Source organism: Hippoglossus hippoglossus, chromosome 22, assembly GCF_009819705.1.
Source record: "Hippoglossus hippoglossus isolate fHipHip1 chromosome 22, fHipHip1.pri, whole genome shotgun sequence".
In the NCBI taxonomy this organism is placed as follows: domain Eukaryota; kingdom Metazoa; phylum Chordata; class Actinopteri; order Pleuronectiformes; family Pleuronectidae; genus Hippoglossus; species Hippoglossus hippoglossus.
Window position 1 is genome coordinate 21,600,863 of NC_047172.1, and position 20,806 is coordinate 21,621,668.

Genomic DNA, 20,806 nt, shown 5'->3' on the forward strand with positions numbered 1-20,806 from the left:
ACGCTCCAGAGACTTTGTTGGGAATTCGTGTGGGAAGAGAATCTGTGAAAGGCAAATTTGATATTCTCCTGAGTTCGTGTCTGAAAACGGCTTTGCTGTTAGCAGAATGCACATATCTTGTCCAACAAGATTTCCGCTACCGTAATGTGGGGAAATAAATAAAATAACTGATTGCAAAATATTGTCGGTAAACTTTCAGCTGGATCATGCAACACATTTGCATATAAACACCACTTAACGGAAGTCACTCTGCTGGCGTCGACTGTTTCTGTTGAGTCGGATTCACTTCCCAAGCCTCCCAGTGTCACTGACACTGAGCTGCAGAACCCACAACAGTCCACGCTATAAAGCTCTGTGCCATCTGGCTGTCGCTGAGCTGCTTCCAGGCCAAGCTGTGCATCTGCCTCACTTTGTTGCTTTTCCTCAGCGCAATGTGGCCCATAAAAATTTCCTTGGACTCTGATAACAGGTCATAAACCACAAAATAATTCATAGTATCCTCCAAGCACATATAGTGGAAAGTCACTTTAGCGGCCCAAAATGCCACTTTAAACCCTCGTAGCTGAGCAGGTAATAACAAAGCCCTCTTGCATCATTCTCTCTGTAGTTTCTGCCATCAACGGATGTCAAAATCCATCAGCACATGGTGGAAGTCAGCTGGACTTCACATCATCTCCTTCCTCCCCTGAAAAACACAGAAACTTGAGGGTTTCTCAATGATTTTTCAGAAGGTCCTTATTTAAATTCTCCTTTTCACTCTTTGCTGCTCAGTAACACAGAGCATCAGCACGTCAGCTGAATTTTACAACTTAAAAACACTGATGCCTGTAAATGCAGAGCGCTGGGATCTCTGCCATCTCAGCAGGGAGTTCAGCTTATTGCTGTGTTGACACAAGCCCCCAGCTTTGTAGCAGCCACATAAAAGAGTATGTATGCAGCCTTTATGAAGTCTGCTGGGCGCGTTTGGTCAGCCAGAGTGAAATATTGATGGCTGCTATTTATCACTTAGCAGACAACAATTTAGGCAACCTTTAGCTTTTTGTATTCATCCTCAGTGCAGTGAGAGGGATTTACCTTGGGCGAAAACATGCAATGAAATAAACAGGCAGGTAAGGATTATTTATAGGAGAAGTTGAAGGAATGACCTTAGCTTCCAGTATTATCTGAGAGGCCACGGATAAGACTCACTTGTATCGTACATTAATTCTGTGTTTTACTAATATCTTCTTTTTTGAGGCCATTTATTCATGAAGGATTTCCACATGTTGAGGTGGTGAAATGAGGAAAAGTCATTTTAGGCAAAACATTGTTTCAAAACTCTTGTCTTAGATGGAACAGTAATAAATTATAAAGCAATGATTAATACTAAAAAAATCCAACCTTTTTATTCTACAAGTAACTCAGGGCTGCTGCACACTAGGTGATAATCAGGCCGATTTTAGACCTGATTCACTTCATCCGACAATCGCAGGGGCATTCCCGTTTAGAGGCCAGTCGGTGCAGATTATCTGCCCAAATAATCCTGAAGTATGAGGGTTTTCCAAAATAATCTGCCCCAACAGAAACCCTCAATAACCAATAACAGCGAGCTGACCGGGAAGCGTCACCAACCTTTTTGCCTATTTGTAGAGCTGCCACTGTAAACCATGAGCAGTGTGGAGTGGATGGCTTTCTACTACTCTATGATCATTGACTGATCATTTTCTGACACTCTTTGGATGACTTTGTGGAACCTAGAAACCTCAGTGGTTACAATTGTAAGTGGCATTACCCACTTTTAAGCTACCATTTAGTTTTAAAACACTTGATTGTTGTTTAACTCAAACAATATATTTAAGAATATTAAAAAAAAACTCAACGCAACTTGGAATAGGAACATCTGTCCATTTGTTATCTGTACCGCTTATCCTTTAATGGGGCTGGAGCCAATCCCAGCTGACAGTGGGTGAGATGTGTGGTAAACCCTGGACAGGTACTGTAGTGGGAGGAAGCCAGAGCAAAGAATGGGGAGAACATGGGATTTCCACATAAAGGCCCTCTGGGATTCAAACCAAGAACCATCTTGCTGTGAGGCAACAGAGCTAATCACTGTACCACAGAAAGAATAATTTCACACTTGACAAACATGTAGGTCTTGCTGCTCCATCCAATTTTAGCGACAATTCTGCCCTTCCACTGCAGCTGGTATTGTGACTATAAACCCTCTGACCCCCCAGTTATACTTGTTAACTGGCTCCATCTATCAGGTGAGCCAATTACTCCACAACACATATGTGATTATTAATATTGCAAATCTGAATGAGATTTAAACCTTGTACTTCCTGAGGGAAAATGAGCCGTAACAGCAACTGCTCCACCAGTGTCCTCAATGTTCAATCATCCTCTGTGTGACAACTACAACAGGAAGCCATTACACACACACACACACACACACACACACACACACACACACACACACACACACACACACACACACAAAACTGCAAAGAACTGCAAAACTCAAAGTCAGAGTGACCTTAACATTTTCTGTGAAATTCTGTACAAGTGAAAAGTAGCAGGGGAAGAAATAAGAGCAACAAGGAGAGCAGGAGGAGAGCAGGAGGAGAGCAGGAGGAGAGTGAGCAGAGGTGAGCAGAGGTGACTCAGTCAGACTGATGTCAAGTACCCGTGAAAGAAAATAATTCTTAACCTACGATGGGAAAGGGGCGCCGACACTACTGTTCTGACTGAAGAGGAAAGATCAATCCACCCTTGGTGAGCCATTATGTCACGGGGAAGAAACAAATACACTTTTAAACACCAAATTGACCGAATGTGCTGCTTTTTTTAAGACCGTAAAAACCCTTTGAAAAGATGACAGACTCCTTTCACATTGCCAGTAGATGAGTTTGCCTTCCCGGTCAGACTGAGCTGCTAGCTGCCGTGCAGACTGGTAAATGGATCCGCCACATCCCATTTGCGGGTTGGTGCTTCCGTCGTGAGACGCTTTGGTTGGTAAAATGTGTGTTTTCAACAGGTATCTCACAGCTGGGCTTACCACCTCTAGGATGTGGTTTTTGTGATCAGCTCTCAGGAAGCATTTGGGTTCAGACATGTACTTAGCGCTCACTTGTGATCAGATCACTCAAGACGAATGTTAAAACTAGGTCTGAACAGGGTCTCAGACGTCATTGGGAGCCGCTACAGTTTCACAGTGAATTAAAAGTATTTTTAGTCTTCTCAGTGTCAATACGTTGATTTGTCTTCAGCCACCGCCGCTATATCAACACTGACCGCCACATAATAATTGAGATTTTTTTCAAATGGGTAAAATCTTACTTGATAGCAGAGCATTGATTCACTCAACCCCTCTTGACTCAACTTTCTCTTCACCCATAGCTTGCACCAACACAGACGCACATGACAACGGACACATCTGTACACTCAGACTGGGCGAAAACGACATTTGGTCTTTGCGATCAGAAATCACAACATATTTATTGCATATAGAGCAGAAAAGTGAGATCAATCACAAGTGGTCTCAGGAGACACATTCAGGACACATTGTAACCCCACGTGTGAGCAGATGAACTTAGAGCTGTGCATCTCTCAGGACAGATGTTAATACCAGGTCTGAACAGGGCCTTACTTGTAATGATTCACAGGCATAGTGCAACTGATCCAAGTCACACTTTCTGTGTGAAAGTTGTGTTACAACAGTGGCAACTTACACAAACTTCTAATAAAACTCAGCGGGTTCAACAGTCGTGTACATCAGGGTTTAGAACTGAGCATCCACAGGCCATCACAGGAGGGGCTCTGAAGAGCAGAGTGAGATAAGATAATCTCTGGGGGAAGAAGGGAAGGTGTCTTGCAAAGGTCTCGGCGAGCTGTAGATGAGTGTTTCAGGAGGAAGCTGCACTTCAGATTGAAGATGGCTAAAGCTTGAGGCGCAGGGTGAAATGTCTGATGATTAGATTTTGGCTGCACTAGAAGTCCTGTACGGGGGCCTGAGTCACATCATGGAGAGGAAGCAGCGTTGAGCATTGTTGCCATGAAAGAGGGGAATGACCAGATGGTGATAAATGTTGTGGATGCAGGATTGAATTGAACAAAAACAAGCAGGGGGTTTCAGACTGGAGAAGCTTTTGGTGAAACACATGAGGAGACATTGCAGCAGGATTCCATGCAACAGTTTCATCTCACAGATATTTTACCGCATTAGACCTGTGACACCTCCACTATTGGCTCCGCAGTGATTTCTGGCACCCAAGACAGACAGTGACAGCACAGAATAAAACACAGTGGAGCAGTTTGGAGCCAAACCCGATGTGACAGAACTGATTGGAGGGAGCTTGTTTTAAAGAGAAAGGAAAAAAGTGACATAATGTGGAGGTATAGACATGGCTGTAAACCGATTGGACATTGATTCCTTCAGATTCCTTCACAGTGGTTGACGTGATGATGTAGTTGATGATGGGAGTCTGAAGGATGCGCAGACCAACAGCAATGGTCTGGGGGAGTGGGCTGAGTATGCAGCTGCTGATTTAAGGAAATATAATTTTTTTTATTTCTGTCACGTAGGGGTTGCAAAGTACATTGTAAACACAACATTGGTATAAAGTAAAAAGAAGAAAAAATATGTGAACCCTTTGCAATTATCTTTTTTATGGGGCCTTTATTGCGGCAATATTATTTGTGTGTGTTGTAACTGTATCCCAATCTGTGTGTTTGTAATCATTTGTTTTGTAAATTTGATTTGTAAACGTGTAAAGAATCAGCAAATGCGCGCTGAGATTTGTAAATGGGTACAGGAATCTGCAGATGTGTATTCAGAAACTGTGTGTGAGTAATCAGATCAGAAAACGTGTAATAAGATCTGTAATTGTAATTGTAAGTGTATTGTCATTTTGACATTAACACTTCTTCAGATCTGCCAATGTGTGTGGTGGAATTGTCCGCTTTTACAATTTTTTCTTTACCCTAAGTTGATGTTAGGATACAAAGTTCGTATTTTTCAACGTATTGAACATATCACTCATTCACAGTAGGTGAACACAGTATGTGAATAACTAGAGCAAACTGCAGGGGTTAGCAAACTTGGAGTCCATCTACAGTTTTCCACATGTTATATCTGGGTCACGCGCCTCGTTTGACATGTCTCCTGTTGTCTGTTATGAGGCAAATGATTGGGCTTATTGAACGGAGGGGCAGCAAATGACATAGACGATACATACAGAGACGATACACAGATAGGACCCTGATGCAGATGTACAAAGTTACTTGAAAGTGATGCAGGCAAATGTCCATAAGAAAGGTCAGTCCAATTAAATAAACAAATCCACAAGAAGCAGGCAACAGATCAGAGTCCAGTAAAAAGTCCATAGTATATAACACAGAAATCAGTCCAAATCAAACAAACAGGCAAGGAGCAGGAGATAATTAAAAAATCTAAAAACAAAATTAATTTGTAGATGAGGATAGACCAGTAGGAAAACAGGAAGTCCAATGAAAAGAATTCACACAAGGATGGACAGGTTCATGACATGGCATATAAGTCATTGTCTGGAGGTTTCTCTCTCTCTTATAACATCTCTGCACATTCCACCATGTTTCTGCTCTTTTCTTACTTTCTTTGTAGATGTGTTGGAAGACAAATTAATAAAATGTGGAACTTTCCAAAGTAGAACACAATCATTGATTGATTTGCAGTGTTTTGGCTACGAAAACCCTAAAACTAATATAACCCAGTGTAAATTTAGAACTTGTGGATTGTATTCCATCCTCTACCAGCCGGCGAGCCCGGACCTCTGCCCCTCTCTCTCTCTCAACTGTTTTCAGCTCCGTAAGTTGAGTTCACAAGGCGACAGACTCCCAGGGCAGGTGAGGACAGAAGGAAAGGTGTTAAGGGATGAGAGAAAGAGGCGAGGGAGACTAAATGTTATGCCCTGCGGTGATGTCATGAAGGTAGACAGTCGGGAAGGGTTATTAGTGAGGGCACTGCAGATAGCTGGAGAGTGGAAGGTAAACAGCTGTAGAGAGGACCAAGAAGTAACACCACTAATTCAGACAGTTACTCCAAGACACATTCTCCCACTCAGACAGATTCTGTCAGGGGAGATTAACGCAGGCCCAGTGCGGAGGGACCGGGGCCATCTATCCCCTGCACGTCCCCCTGAGACCCCCACATTCATTATTGAGTTTATTTTTATAAGAGCTGTGTTTTCACACAGATAAGACACCAATTGAGTTTTGTCCGCAACAAACAATGTTCTTATTTATTTTTGATTGCTTGTTTTGCGGTTTTCTCTTTTCTTGACTTTTCCTTCTGACAGTGTAGATTAAGTAATAAAATAACATGATGCATTAGGATAATGTCTTCAGCGCTAATACAAATCTGGGCTTGTATTAATTAAGCCTCACAAACTAACTCCTATAAATCATGCTGAAAGTTAAAGTAGGACAAAAAGCTATTTATTCAGATTTCTACCCTTGTACTTTAGGGAAAATGATTGTTTTAGGATACAAAAGTGGTATAATCTCAAAGGCAGAAAAAGGCAACAATTTGTATGGTGGCTTTGTGTGTCAGTAGTGTAGTGTGTCTGATGTTCTCCATTACATGTGGCATCTATTGCACTTCTGTCCGTCCTGGGAGAAGGATCCCTCACATGTGGCTCTCTCTGAGGCTTCTACGTTCTTTTTCCCCTGTGAAGAGGTTTTTTTGGTAGTTTTTCCTTACTCTTGTTGAGGGTTAAGGGCAGAAGATGTCACACTTTGTTAAAGCCCTATGAGACAAATTTAGATTTGTGAATATGGGCTATACAAATAAAGTTTTATTGATTGATTGATTGATTGATTGATAGATAGTGTATCATACATGCAAAAACGTCATGAGTAAAGGCTTAGAATATTTGTGGGCACCACTTTGATAGCATTGAATTCAGCTTTTCTTCCACCGTCCAACTCACCTTTCAATTAACCCCCTTTTCCCCCCTGGTCAGAAAACCCACTTACACTCTCTAGATCTGTCATTTGTCTGCAAAGAGAATATATGTGTCATATATTAACACAAAGTCAAAAGAGCTCAGGTTCTTTTTTTTGCCAGAAGACGTAAAAGCTTAAGATAAATACAAGCCAAATCCAACTTTACACTACAAAATTGAAGTATACCACTGAATTTGACAACTTTTATGAGTTTGATTGCTTAAATCTTTCTGACAATACATTGTGGTCAGACATACTCTGATCCAATTTCTACAGCCCTGAGTCAGTGCTTGAGAATGGTCTGGCTGCAGCCATTATCATTCTGCTGCAGGGGGGAATAAAACACTCGGGCTTGTTTGTGTTTCTTTAAAACCAATCACAGTTTTCTTGGGCGGCGCTAAGCTGAGGATGCAGTGACAGTGTCCCTGCAAAAGGGTGAACTTGTTCTGGTGGAACATTTGCTCATGGGAAGACAAGCACTGTGATATTTCAATTATATAAGGAAAAAAATATTAAGACAGTTTGTTGTTGCATGATCCAAATCTTCCTCAAAGTCATTTTATCCATGTAGATTACAACTTAGAAGATGTTGTTTCCCATGTTGAAGGGAATTTTGATAAGAGGCCAGAAGCGGAAGGGGTGTCGATTGATACCTGACACATGTGGCCAATTGCAGGCAAATAGAATAGGCCGTATATAAAGATGGAGGACATGAAACCTCCCCGGAAGTAAAGCCACATTGTCCTGATTGGTCCCCGCTGTTTGGCTACAGTATATGTTAAAAACCCCACCTCAATACCGTCGCTCCACCTCCCAACTGCTAGTGCGCAGACTCTGGCCAAATGACAGCAAAAGTGTGAGATGGTGGCAACTCTATCCAGGATAATTTGGCTTCATTTTTGTGCAATGGGAGGAAGTGGAGACTTGTTGTCCATCTTTACACAGTCTATGGCTTACACCCACAGTCTAAATCCAATACATTTTGGCTGTGGAGCTGAAAACTGATATCAAGCAAAATGTATTGAGGTAAGGGATACATGTGTATAGAATGTGATGTTTTCACCCAAGGTTATCTTGTTTTCCAATGAAGCATTTTTATGACCTAAAGCTTTAATGAAAGCATTGGGGAGACTACAATGCTTTAAGGCTGAATCACCACCATGACAAGATTAAGAAAACCCACTACCACTGAATTATGTACATTCTCAGATTCCCTTGCGATGCAGCAGGCCCTTTGGGTGAGGGCTGGGGAGGGAAGGACAGGAGGGAGCTTGATGGACCGCCAGCGGGGGGATGTACCCGTGTTACACCAACTATTAGTGAGCTGATAGACTGCTGAGTCGGGCCGAGGGTTTGCCGGTGACATGTGATGATGTGTGAGGGGATGTGAAGGTGTTTAACCCCTTGCCTCAGATGGATCTGCTCTTCTCCCAGCTGGGTGAAGTAGAGGAAAGATATATCAAAACGCTGCTCTCGGCCCTGGGGGGGATACAGTTTCTTAAAACACTGGCTCATAGCCTGAGTCTGTGTGCTGTAAGTGTGGATTTGTGTGTGTTTGTATAACATGTATATGGATGAGGTCTTTATTGCCTACGTGTGTCCTTTGGGACGAATTTATTGTGGCATCATGGCATGCAAATGGAAGTTATCATTATTCCATCTACCTCAGACTCCACACACACATTCACACACAAACACACAGATTTAGGGGACTCGCATCATTTCCTGCAGACTTCCAGCTCCTTTGTGCTGCCTTTACGTACGAAAAGAGACATGTCCGAATGTTCAAATGTGTGGTAGTGGGGCGTGGTCAGCGTCGGCTGCAGGAGGGAGGGAGTGGGGATGGGGTTCTGGGACCGGTGCCAGGGAGAGAGTCTGATTGTACACAGGTGTTCCAGTTCAACTCTCTTTATTAGCAGTAGCGCGCTGGGGCGCGGAGGGGGGGGGCCCGGGAACCAGGAGATCACTCCCGGACTTATAAACTCAGAGTAACCAAGCTAGTTGCTTGATGTGTGATTTAAGTTTATGTTTGTTGACGTGTGTGGAGCAATAAAGAAAGACATTGAAAGACACCTACCTGATTCCCCTTGTGTTCATGACGAGGAACTCACGGTAACGCAGAGTCATTGTTACAAAATGATTTAACCATCACTGTCCACATTGTTCCATGTGTCCCTTATGTAGGCATGGTTACTAAGCAATACATCCACAAGAGGACATAGTGGTGGTGGATGGGGTTGTGATAATTTACCAAAGAAAGAGGAAAAAGCGGCCACATTGTAAACAGCTGTTGTCCAATCTACCTACTCGTCATCTCTCCTCAAAAAATGGTCATTATTGAAATTTCTTCCTCACGTCCTACAGTCGTCTCATTTTAACTATTGGCTACACTGATGTGCACAAATACGGATGAAATGAACACAGAGTACGATCACATCCCTTTCATATGTTGAGCATACATGAGCCTTTACAAAAACCACCACTTGCTAATCCTAATCTTGTACCCTTAACCTATCCATACCCTTGTTCTCTGTTGCATTTCCAAAGGAAGACACAGTCCTATTGTTCCTACTTTTGTCCCCAATTGGACAAGCTGGTCTTTACTCTGAAAGTTGTTCCCATAGCCTATGACACAGACTATAGTTGTACTCTCTACATCCCCTAGCCACACACACACACACACACACACACACTCTGACTAACACTTCCTCTGCCCCGGGGGTTTATAACCTAAAGAAGTCCCTGGAGAAAAACCACAGGCTCAGTCCCCCAATTTACTCAGCTACCTTTTCCAGCAGCTGCCACATGCCGTCTGTCGAGTCGATAACTGAGGACGGTCTCGGAGAAAGCACGGGAGGAGAAATCTGTCTCTCCCATTCCCTACCTCATTTTTTCTTTCTCACATGAGCTTGACAAATGTGCACTCGGTCACATTTGAAGCTGTCACTCTTCTTTCGCCCAGTGTCCCCAGTCAGTGCACTGTTGGTATTGCTTTGTTGAAACAAAGGTAAAATAAATACAGTACCTAAGGCTAGTTGAACTGAACTGTGGTGAAGCACCTGCAGGTGTTTCACAGGGGGGGGGGGCTGCAGAAATGCATGGATGCACAGGTACCAGAGTCTGGGAAGAAACCACAGCTTCATTAGTTTTGTTTACCCAAACTTGTGTCACCAAGTGTGATGGATTAGAGCTGTGTAAATTATGCAGAAAAGTGACAGGAGTGATGGAGAAGACAGTTTGACAGCAGCTCATACTTCAGCCAATTATCCACAGCAACACTAGAAGAGTAACGAAGCTAATGTGTGAATATTGTAAGAGAGACGATTGCCAATTGCAAGTTTAGTGGGGATAAAATTCGCGGAACCTGCTAAGAACACAAATATTGCCCCAAATTTGTAAAAGCTAATATAACGATTAAACATTGTAATTGACTGAAATGGATGTCCAACAGTCCTTTAAATATTGAATTGACATTTCACCGATACTGACTGGGATCTGATACTAATGTTGACATAGGAGCAGAGGACATGTAATGTTTAAAATCTCTGACTAACTAGAAGACTGAAATAACATCTGCAGATGACGCATTTTGGCAGAACGTAAGTATTGCAAGCATGTTGCTCCAAACACCAAAGGTCTCCATTCAAAACAAGTCCATCATGGTTAATCACCAATATGAGGGGAAGTTTAAGGACCTGACTCTTGACTGATTCCGGAAACTAACGTGATCTGCTGTAGAGAAGACGTGGGCCTGTGACTTTGAAGGAGTGGAACTACAGAAACACTCAAAACTGAAAAGTGGTGTTACAGGTTTAGATACAGAGATGCTTCCCTTAAAAGTTATCTTTGGCTGAGCACAAGCATCAGCTGCAGTTTTAGCACGCAAAGCCAGTTTTATTTTGACCTGTCGTACACCGGAATTTATGGACACCATTGGTTACAAATAAAAAAGCTGTTAGCTGAGTGTTTTGTACACTGAGCTTTGCGAATACGACAGAGTTGTTGTTGCAGCTTAGTGAATCTGAGTATTCTGACAACCTGGATGTTAGAATTCAAAATCACTTTTGACAGGATGCACAAATAACTTGTCCATATACCAGCAATTCTGGCACGGCGGACCTGAAGTGAGGATCGCAAAGGAGAGCAGTGCTGCAACACGGAGGACAAAATACAGTAAAGAAAAGACTGAAAAGAATTTAATCGGTTGTATTTTAGCAGACATTATTGATCCAATACAATTTTCAGTGATCGGCACGATACTGATTGTTATAAATGGCCAAGAACATAAGTAGTAGTAACTGAATTTAAAGGATATAAATTAAGAAGTTAAACAGATGACAGATAATAGGTTGGGGTATGTAACAGATGAAGGAGGGAAGACAGACAAAGAGAAGGGAGTGAAGTGATGATCAAAAAGACACAATATGGCTGTGTCCGAAATCACACACTTATTCACTAACCCATACTTCACTCTATAGTGACTTCTGTGTCGAGGGACTATTTACATCACTGTGGCCGGATTATATCCTACAACATCAACGTCGGCAAGTGGAAAATCTCGCAATAAATGTGAAACTTTTATTTTACACTTAGTATTAATACTTTAAGGTAAAAGGAATGTTGAATGATCATGTTTAAATGTAGGAATAATCTTGTTTTCCTCAGTTTGTGCTGCTCTGCTCTTATTTACATTTGTACGACAGGTCAGGCTATTCCTGCTGCCCTCTCTCCTCTCTTCTCTCGTCTCTCGAGTGCAATGCGCGATGGTGTTTGCTCAATTAATGACCCTTGGTTGTAAACTACTCTTCACAATGCCTTGTGGGAAACAATGAGTCCACTATATAGTATACAAAATGCCACAAAACATTCAGACAGCACTACAAAATGACAGAGTCCATAGTGATTAGTGAGTGATTTTAGGAAATGAAACAAACATGACGGATGGTAAGAGGTAACTCAACTAAAAGAGGCAAAATACAGAGACACAAATAGAGAAAAAAGCAAACAGGCAAAACAACAACAAAAACTATAAACAAAGAGTCCAACAAAAGAGCCAAACAGATAAATGGAAAGTCCTGAACTGGGGCCCAGTAGTAACAATACTAATAAAAAAGTCATGTTTCAGCGTTTGAATAACAAAATAGAACACAGTCTTCTTATGGTTGGAAGAAGGGTTCACGTCTCCAGCCCCTACACAAGCTGACATACTCCAGAACCGTGTGAACTGAAACGATTTCAACACCATCAAACTCCAGGTGAGGCAGTGAGCAGTCCCAACCCCAAACAGTGGAAAGTGACAGTGTATTAGTGGACTCACTAACACTCAAAAATTCAAATTGTAATCCCTCACACTATAATACACATACTTTTAAAGATATGCATTACTTTGGATATAAATATCAAGCCACTTTTGTGGATATTATTCATTCATCTTGCATTTTGGCGACAGTTGGGGATCTGGTCAGGGGTTAATCTGGAAACAAATGAGGTGGTATTAAACAATTTCATATGTAGTGGTAATATGTGAAAATATATTAATGCACCATTTAATAAATCACATCCAAGAACCAACCAAATGTGCATATTTATCTAAAATCTTTTTTTACAACCAAAGTACCACACTGCTCTTATGTGATCTAAACTGAGCTGCACTGTTCAGGCAGAATTTCTAAAAGAAAAGTCTGTAATTAGATGCTTTGACCTCAGCAGGTCCTGTGTTGAGGTTTTGATCAAATTAGAAGCAATTTCAGTGCAGGGGAAATATGTCAGGGAAGCACAGAGGAAATGTAATTTCAACAACTTTCCTCTGCCCTGAGTTGTGCTCCCTCCTGTATCATTAATGATTCCAAATAGATTATCAAGGCTTGACTTTGAGATTAATACTAATGAACCATGTGGTCACGAGCGAGGCGATAGTTCGAGAGGCCCAGACCTGGAGTGATCACAGAAAATGTAGAATTACTGCATTCAAACTAAACTATTAGGTGGAGGATTGTTGTTTAATCTCTTGAAACATTCACGGAATGAGGAACTACTCCATATAAGAAAACATGATGGTCACACTGCAAAAATACAGATACACAAGGGCATAGAAAAGAATTACACAGTAAGGAAACCAATTCTCGCTGAACTCTCTGCCGTAACACATTTTGCTGTCCTGGGAATCATTGGTGAAGGTATCATCAATACAAGCGGTGTGAATTACAGTCTACAGGTTGCTATAGTGATGAAGGAGTCCCTCATTCTCATGCTGTGCCAAGCCAGGGAACTCACTACCAGGTATAACTGTGGACTGAGGAGAATGTAAGTCCAAACTTTCACCTTTGAAAAACGTTCAATCAATTATCAAAATGCTGCATCAGATACAAGTGCTTTGTTACATTGGGTCGTGGCTGCAGGTACAATCTGCTGAAGGAGTAGTAGGATCTTACAAGACCAGAGAAAACCCTGTCTCAGGGAAAATTAGGCTGCCTCTCAGTAAGAGACCACTGCTATATATATATATATACATACATACAATGGACAGCATGCTAATGTATACACTGTAATTTCCTCTGATGTGGTCCAGGTGATTGCCTCCTGTGCTAGAGGCAAAGTGCCATTCGACACAATTATTTATTCTGAAACAACTCCCCTGACCTTTACTAAACAGCAGAAACACAATGAGCATCACGGCAGAAGCAGCGAGTGGAGACCAGAGATGATAAGCAGCACTCGTGTGCACAACGAAAGGCCAATGAGATCATTATTTCCTTTAAGGACAACAAGTTGCCTCATCAAAGCCATTTTCAATCTAGAAGTGGGGAAAAAAGCTGGTAGTTACAATTATCTCATCCTTAGGGAGACTTGGCTAATTAGGCCGAGGAGAGCCCAGAGTGGACTCCTCAAGTCCATCAATAAAGCCAGCTTAATGAGCCAGAGGTTGCACTGGAGAAGCACATCTGCCGGCTTGTTGTGGATGGGGTATTGGTCGGGTGGAGAAGGCGAGGCTGCAGACTGGAGTTTCAGTTAAACACATCTCTCACATGCAGCTGCTGCACCGGCAACGAGGCGAGGGATCGTCTCATCTTCACTGACCTTTCAAAACGAAGCTCGCAGAAACAGGGGGCGGGTATAGCATGGCTACTGGACAGGACTGTATCGGATCTGAATTCACAAGTTATTATTATTTTTTTTTTTCTATTTTCTAATTTCATATTTGTCTAACAAACAGCGGATTAATAATCCAGATAATAATAAATTGTGCGTTAAAAGAGTTAGGAATCAAATAAACAGTATAATAAGCTCCACATCAAGCAGTGTGATATTTTTGTCGGCACTCCCAGTTTGTGAAATTGGTAGAAATTGTTGAATGTGCACTGACACGTTGTAAAAGCATGTACAGTATGATTTCAGTGTCATTAAAACTCAACATCGATCTGATCCTGGATATATTCCTGAGATGGTAAAAACATGTCTGAACAGGTTTGTTAACATGGCTCTCAGAGTGTAGGCTGGGATCAAATATGACACCAAGGTTTTTTGGCGACAGACCTGACCTTGTTGGAAAGAGGAACCAGAGACGACTGTCTTTGGGAATTTAAGTGATTTGGAGGGTTGTTGGGCTTCACTGGAAGATATAACTGTGTATTGTCTGTTATTAGCAAACTACTGACTACAAAAAATAGTGAGATACAAATACATGTTGGCCAATTCTGTACATTTGGATTAGACTGGTATGATGTCCTCATTTGGTTATAATCATCAACATGAACCTTTTCTCACTCACCTTCATGTCACCTGCTCTCCCTGCCCTGACACCATCCTCACCCTTTCCCTCTCTCTCTCTCTTTACTCTGAACTCACCACAGTGAACATGAGTAGTATACGGTATATGAGCTGCACTACACCGTTCCTTATTATAACAATTTTATTATTATTATTCATCGGCCAGTTTACAATTCAGCTTATTGGGGGGGACAATTTGACCATATTTATACATGGGGGGGGGGGGGGGGGGGGGACGTGTCTGTACTAATATTGGACACCTGTCCCCCTTTATAAGTTAATTTGACAGTTGACAGTCAAAATGTGAAGCTGTTTAGCCGCTAAAGTTCCGCTGACTTTGCCATCATGCTAAACCTGCTGACATCAAGGTCCAACAGATTAAAATGTAATAATGAGAATTTATTATTTTATTTATTATTACAAGTGCAGTGCCAGTTCTGAGCCTGCCTGTTTGGAATGGGCTGTTTGCTTGGCCTGTGTTAATCCTTTGGCCGTTTCTATATGACACAACTGACATTTTACAACGTGTCAGTGCACATTCAGCAATTTCAAACAGATATTAAAGACTGGATGTCAAATTATTTCCTTCAATTGAACAAATCTGAAATTCTCATTATTGGCCCAGATCACTTGCATTCCCAAATGCAGTCGTCTCTGGTTCCTCTTTCCAACAAGGTCAGGTCTGTCGCCAAAAAACCTTGGTGTCATATTTGATCCCAGCCTACACTCTGAGAGCCATGTAAACAAACCTGTTCAGACATGTTTTTACCATCTCAGGAATATATCCAGCATCAGATTAATCTTGAGTTTTAAAGACACTGAAATCATACTCTACATGCTTTTTTTTCTTCACGGTTTGATTATTGTAATGGTGTTTTAACATGTCTTTTGCAAAAAAACACTCAATTGCCTCAAAATTGTACAGAACGCTGCTGCTAGGCTTTTAACTAAATCAAGGAGAACAGAGCATATCACTCCTATTTGAGCTTCCCTACAGTGGTTGCCTCTCTGTTTTAGGATTGATTTTAAGATTTTATTGATTTATTTACTTTTAAGGCACTTCATGGCCTGGCCCCCAACTACGTTTTACAATTATTAACCACTCACGAGCCTGTGCGCAGCCTGAGGTCCTCAGGCAGGAACCTGCTGGTCGGTCCTGAGTCAAGGATCAGGACAAGGGGTGAACGTGTGTTTGCTGTCAGGGCTCCTCGACTCTGGAACGACCTGCCTGAGGAGCTCAGACTTCCTAAATCAGTGTCTTCTTGTAAACGCACTTTTGTCGATTCCATGATTTAAAACTTTGATATTGTATTTGATTTTCTTGGTGTTTTAATTTCCACTGCATTTTAAATTTCATACATGTTTTATAGTGATTGTATTATGTCGCCGATTTTATTATTATTTAATGTCATTATTTAATGTCATGTTTTAAACTCAAATGAGTTTAAAACATGTATACATAGTGTTGGTAACAGATTGTGTGTAGAGGAATAATTCATTTGGCCAAGGAGGTGGTAGAAGTAGAAATTCATGCATTCAGCTCTTTTGTGATTCAGAGGTCGGTAACATTGCCACAATATCAGCTATATAGTAATTTCCTTCTTTTCTGTCTTTAGGCCCTCTACCTCTACGGATATTTATCCATTGACTCAGACAACTTTGGATTATGAAGCTTTAAATATTTAAATGCCAGGGCCAAAGACAGACATAACTTTCTAAATGCACAATATGCAGATTAAAAAGTCAAGAACTATTTTGTCCTCGAGTTACCAAAATGAAATAGGTGGCTCGTATATTTTATTCAATACTGTTCTTACCTCGTCAATTGATTTGCCCAACACACCATGCTTTGCTTTTAACATTGGCTTTTTTACCACAACACGCAAATCAATCATATAACATGGAACATGCATGAATAGTGCAGGCACTGCTAAATGGTACAAAAGCACCTACTACTGCACTTAGCAGGAACGTATTGAACATGTTGAGTGAAAATTCATTTTTAGGTCAAGTTTATAGATTTTTCTCAGTTTATTGAAATAGGCCGAACATTTTAGTTTCTGCAGTAAGTGCATGAAGCAGCTGAGGGACCTCAACAGCCTGCTGGTTCGGACTGTGTACTGATACAACTAGGAGGCTACAGGGATTGATTTGAACCCCAGACCACCTCATGTGACCAATGAGCTGTAGTGTTCGCCTCGAGTACACATCTGCACAAGCTAGAAACCAAAGCTACCAATAATATCCAATCCCCACATGCCTGTGTGAGCAGGGAGGTCTTATGACAGCAGAAGGATGAATGAAAAGTGACAACTTTCATTCAAGCAATACTCTATTATACTCTATTATATACTATTATATAAAAAGCTGCTGTGTAAATCTGTTTACCTTTGCAGAGTAGTTAGAAATGGTCCTGGGTCAGGACTAAGTTGTGAGAACGAGAGGTACAACGTCAAGGTCAAAAGGGTTGCTGTCAATTTATGGATCCTCGCCAATGCCATTCCTAAAAGGACATTCCCTCAATTAGTAGGTGAAGGCAAGTGGAACTTCTACTTTTTTACTGTTTGATGGCTAGATGCTTGTTGGCATAGACTAGAGCAGTGGTTCTCAAATGGGGGTACGCGTACCCCTGGGGGTACGTGAAGGCACTCCAGGGGGTACGTGAGATTTTTAAAAAATATATTTAAAATTAGCATCCATTCAAAGATCCTTTAAAAATAGTTATTTAATAAATATTCAATAAAATATAAGTGTAAGTTCATGAACTGAATTTTATATTCAGTAGGCTATTCAATTTCATTATCCTAAAAAACCCGTGTCTCCCCCATACCAGGATGGTTTGACCCAACCTGGCACACGCCACATGTCATCACCTGTCATCACTGCCGCCTTGAGAACTCAAACAATGGAGTCGCGGTTGAAGCGTAGCAGCGATGCCGCTGAAAACACGGAGGGACAAGTGCCAGAGAAGGCGAAACCAGAGCCGGCAAAATTCCGTCAGTATTCACAAGAATATGTTTTAATGGGATTTACGTCCACGAGTTGCCACCCACCCAAGGCCTTGTGTAGCATATCCCCCGAAAGATGGTCGAGACTTCAACTGATGTTTTCAGGTTTATTTGAGCCTTCCCTAAACAACACCGTAAGAGCTCGTGCCTCTTCGGAGGGTCACTAAAACATCAAACCTTTCCGTTGTGAAGTCACAGATTCATAACAGGAAGTCCGCGTCTCTACCGGAACACTTTCAAAAATAAAAGCATGCAATACAAAAACGGAAATGAAAATGTCTGACCTTAAAGCGAGCAAATATTTCACAATAAAATCACAGAAAGACACTTCAACAATATTAACAATAACATAGATTGGGTTATTTACACTTTTTTCTGTGGGGAGAGATTAGCCAACAGTGGCATGAAGCCAGCACATGTTCAGCGGCATCTCCAGACAAAACATGAAAGTCATGTTGGTAAGCCACCTGAGTTTTTTTAAGAGGAAACTTTCTGAATTCAGGTCATCTCAAGACACGATGCGTAAAGCCTCCCCGAAGCAAACGGAAACAAGCTACCTGTCACTTATCAGGAAAAGCTCCTGGAAGTGTCGTCTGACCGTGGCCTCCAGATGAAGTTGGCCACATCCACACTCACACAGTTTTGGGTGTGTGTGAAGCAGGAGCACCCTCACCTGGGACAGAAAGCTTTGGAGCAGCTACTACCCTTTGCCTCCACATATTTATGTGAGGCCTCCTTCTCTGCAATGACTGTGATCAAAACAAAGCAAAGAAACAGACTGTGCCTGGAGAAGAGCTTGATCACAGCAGTTGCTTCCCTGCCACCAAGACTGACAAAGATCCTCAGTGAAGCACAAGCACAAGTTTCTCACTAAAATGTAAAGGCAAAAGCACTCACTCAGTTCAATGCAACAATGTAATCTTCAGTGTTGACAGTTTGTAAATTTAAGATCAGTATTCTTTTCGATCCTTAAAGAAGATATTTTAAGATGATAAATATTTTTATTTTTTATTTTGAGCTAATCTTTTATTTAAAATTAAGTTAATGATTTATGTTTTGTGAAGAAGTGTTTATCTATAATTAAGTTCATGAGTTCAGTTTGAGAACATATCTTTATTATGATCCCAAAAGAGGTCACTTTAAGTTGATGATTATTTTTATGTGCACAAATCTTTATTTATAATGGAGATAATTATTTCTTTTTTAATAAGTCTTCAGTTATCTTTTTATTTCCAAATAGTTCAAGAGAGACCACTACAAATGAGCAATGTTATGGACATTGATGGAGTTTTAAATTTGAAAGTGTCTAGTTACAAAGTTTAATAAATCAGACACTAATGGCACAGCACTGTGTATTACATCTTTCTTTCAACCAAAAATGCTTTGCGCTGGTTAGGGGGTACTCGGCTGAATTTTTTTTTTCAAAAGGGGGTACATCACTGAAAAAAGGTTGAGAACCACTGGACTAGAGAAGCTCCAAAAGGTGTCACAAGCTTTTGCAAAATCCAAAGTGACAAGTCGCACTTCCATGTCACTTTCATACCTGCTATGCAAAATGCTTGTAGCTGGGCTGTTCTGCTGTGGCCTGCTCAGTAAAGCATGAGACGGAGGAGACATTTTCGGGAGAGAAGATGTACAATGCTGCTGCAATATATTAGACCTGACACACTGTGGAGTACAGTACAGTGACAACTACCATAAATACACCAAGGAGCAGGAGAAAGAAACACTGCGAGGATGATATGAATGCCCAAATATCTCAATATGAAGTTAATTTTGATAAAAATATCACTTGTGACCTTTGCATGTGGTGTTTTCTCTGATTGACGCACACAACTCGAGGCCTGACTTAGCAATGGCACGGAAAGGAATTAGCCTGGTGTGTAGAGCTACCAGCTGCCAAATGCCATCACACAGGGCCTGAGGAGCAAAGATATTTGCTGTGTGCGGAGGTGACTTACCTCTGAACTGTTTGTGGGGCTTTGCTGCCTCAATCCCTGCCATAGTGGAAGTTTATGTTTAAAGCCTTCCCAGCCTGGTGTTGGGCGGGGGGGGGGGGGGTTCACTGTGACATCTGTGTGTCAAGGTTGAGGCTGTATTGTCCCGATAGATCACTTCGCTCCTAAAACACATGGCTCTCTTGTTGTTCCAAGAATCTGTAAGAGCAGAATGGGAGGTAGAGCCTTCAGCTACCGGGCTCCTCTCCTGTGGAACCAGCTCCCACTCTGGGTTCCGGGGGCAGACACCATCTCTACATTTAAGGTTAAACTTAAAACCTTCCTTTTTGATAAAGCCTTTAATTAGGGCTGAATTGGTATATATACATATATATATATATTACCATATTTAGTCCTGAACATTATGCTGCTATAGGTCTAGACTGCTGGTGGAACTCCCATCATGCACTGTGCACTTCTCCCCTTCTTTCTGTCTCTCTGCCCCCACATTCATTTATTTATTTGATTACATCTCACTGACTTTGTGTTTTTTACTATTATTATTATTATTATGAATTGTTGCTGCTATCATTAATACCATCTTTTAACTCTTATTGTTTGTATTATAACAAGTCGGAGCTGAAACCTGATGCTGTTCCTGGTCTCTCTCTCCTCTCTCTCCCCCTCTCTCTCCCCCTCCCCTATCTCTGTCTCTTCTCTCCCCTCTTTAGCATCCATCTCTCCTCCTCCCCCTTTTCCACCAATCTCTCCTCTCCTCCCCATTTTCCCCTGCTCACCCCAACCGGTCAAGGCAGATGGCCGCCCACATTGAGTGTGGTTCGAGGTTTCTTTCAGTTACTGAGGGAGTTTTTTTCACCACATTCCCCAAAGTGTTTGCTAATTTTGGGAAATGTTGGGTTTCCTTAAAATGTTTAAGGTCCTTCTATGTAAAGTGCCTTGAGATAATGTATATTATGATTTGGCTCTATACAAATAACAATTAATTTAATTGAATGTTCCCAAAGGGATGAAGCACTGACTTTAGTGATCCTATTGCTTTTCCTCATGTGCCAACATAAGAACATGTTAGTGGTTACATTTTCCAGAAATTAATGATGATGAACTTTGGGT

General features: G+C 41.5%; 1 long non-coding RNA gene across 1 annotated transcript; it reads left to right on the top strand.

Moving 5' to 3' along the window:
* The first annotated feature begins 17,822 nt into the window (after positions 1 to 17,822).
* On the top strand, positions 17,823 to 18,740 carry LOC117756574. The gene is made up of 2 exons (XR_004612819.1): positions 17,823 to 18,297; positions 18,688 to 18,740. It is a non-coding gene; the product is annotated as an uncharacterized LOC117756574 (long non-coding RNA).
* Positions 18,741 to 20,806: the final 2,066 nt, after the last annotated feature.